This window comes from Dama dama, chromosome 24 (genome assembly GCF_033118175.1).
Source record: "Dama dama isolate Ldn47 chromosome 24, ASM3311817v1, whole genome shotgun sequence".
In the NCBI taxonomy this organism is placed as follows: Eukaryota; Metazoa; Chordata; class Mammalia; order Artiodactyla; family Cervidae; genus Dama; species Dama dama.
Genome location: NC_083704.1, coordinates 41568608 through 41570960, shown reverse-complemented (window position 1 = coordinate 41570960; position 2353 = coordinate 41568608). Strand labels below are relative to the sequence as shown.

At 44.7% G+C, this 2353-nt stretch overlaps 1 non-coding gene across 1 annotated transcript; it reads left to right on the top strand.

Annotated features, from left to right (window-relative positions):
• The first annotated feature begins 203 nt into the window (after positions 1-203).
• On the top strand, positions 204-310 carry LOC133046370 (U6 spliceosomal RNA). The gene has a single exon (XR_009690500.1). It is a non-coding gene; the product is annotated as a U6 spliceosomal RNA (small nuclear RNA).
• The last annotated feature ends 2043 nt before the right edge of the window (positions 311-2353 follow it).

Genomic DNA, 2353 nt, shown 5'->3' with positions numbered 1-2353 from the left:
GAGACCTGGGTAAGGTTACCAGTCAAGGTGACTTTTGTGCTCCAATTCAGTAGCCTCTGTAAGTACAGAGAACAATCAAATCCACGATGTTTGTGAAAGAAACGTGCTGAGTCACTTTATTTGTGTCCAACTCTTTGCAACCCCATGGACTGTAGCCCACCAGGCTCCTCTGTCCATGGGATTTCCCAGGCAAGAATACTGGAGTGCTCACTTCGGCAGCACATATACTAAAATTAGAATGATACAGAGAAGATTAGCATGGCCCCTGTGCAAGGATGACATGCAAATTCGTGAAGCGTTCCATATTTTTTTGAAAGAGACACGTCCACCCCAATGTTCATCGCAGCACTGTTTATAACTGCCAGGACATGGAAGCAACCTAGAAGCCCATCAGCAGACGAATGGATAAGAAAGCTATGGTACATATATACAATGGAATATTCTCAGCCATTAAAGAGAATTCATTTGAATCAGTTCTAATGAGATGGATGAAACTGGGGCCCATTATACAGAGTGAAGTAAGCCAGAAAGATAAAGACCAATACAGTATACTAACACATATATATGGAATTTAGAAAGATGGTAATGATAACCCTCTATGCAAAACAGAAAAAGAGACACAGATGTATAGAACAGACTTTTGGACTGTGGGAGAAGGCGAGGGTGGGATGTTCTGAGAGAATAGCATTGAAACAAGTATACTATCAAGGGTGAAACAGATCGCCAGCCCAGGTTGGATGCATGAGACAAGTGCTCTGGCCTGGTGCGCTGGGATGACCCAGAGGGATGGGATGGGGAAGGAGGCGGGAGGGGGGATCGGGATGGGGAATACATGTAAATCCATGGCTGATTCATGTCAATGTATGGCAAAAACCACTACAATACTGTAAAGTAATTAGCCTCCAACTAATAAAAATGACTGAAAAAAAAAAATACTGGAGTGGGTTGCTATTTCCTTCTCCAGGGGATGTTCCTGATCCAGGGATTAAACCCGCATCTCCTGTGTCTCCTGCATTGCAGGCGGGTTCTTTACCCACTGAGCCATCAGGAAAGCCCTAGAGCCTCCAATTCCCTCCAGATGGCATAGATTTCATGTCTACCATTTACTGTTGGTTTCTCAACAGACAAACAAATTGTTCAAAGGCCCAAAATGCTTCAGAGAGTTAAGTTATCATGTCGGTGACCCAGAATTTTAGTGTTTTGTAACGGCTTCATCAAGTGGACCCAATTTTTCAAGATTTCAAGCAACTGCCTTCTCTTATCTACCATTTTCATGAACTCTTCCCTCTTAAACTAGCACCTCCCCTCCCCTCCCCCCCCAAAAAATCAAACACCTGATCTCATATCTTGAAAAGATACTTTCTTGAATCTTTCTAGCTGGGAAAGTTGCCTCTTTTCTCTAGGCCAGCAGTTTTCAACCCAAGCTGCACGTAAGAATAACCTGAGGAGTTATCTGCTTTCATATGTCATAACTGGCCCCATCCCAGTCTCTTAAATAAGTGATTCCTGAGGTGAGACTTAAAAATGGAGAGTGTTAAAGCTCTCCAAGTGAGTGTGAAGTCCACTCAGGTTGAAAACCTCGAATTCATGTTTTCCCCCATGATTTCTTTCCTCATTTGCCTAGATTCCCCTTCCGTCTGCCAACTACGTCATCCTCATCCTCCACTTCCCCCATTCTCCGTACTCAAAGTAGAGAGTACGCTGCTTCTATGTGGGTGACAGAGGAGGGAGACACAGATCAGGTTGATGCTTTGAATTCCTTGTTCTCCAAAGGTGATGTCAGCAACCAGCAGCCTTGAAATTACTACCTGGAAACTCACTTAGATGACATAATCCTGCTAACTCAGAACCTGGATTTACACAAAATCTGCAAGTGGTATGAATACACATTGAAATTTGAGATGCAGTGCTCTAATTAACACATGGCCCCACATCCTCATCACAGGACCACCCTGAAGCACCGGGACCGGAATTCTATGCTCCAAACCCTCAGGCCCTCAAGGTACTGATTCTGCATGAAGCCCTGTCCTACATATGCTGCCATAGACACCGATTCATTTCATTCTTATGACAGCTCTGTGAGGTTGGTTTATTATTATTATCCCTAAATGAAAGAAAACAAGGCTCAGAGAAGTGACATGGTTTGTCTAAGCTAATAAGTGACAGGGGCTTCCCTGGAGACTCAGTGGTAAAGAATCCTCCTGCCAATGCAGGAGATGGGGGTTCGGTCCCTGGGTGAGGAAGATCCCCTGGAGAAGGACAGTGACAACCCACTCCAGTATTCTTGCCTGGAACATCCCATGGACAGAGAAGCCTGGAGGGGTACAGTCCATGGAGCCACAAAGAGTCAGAC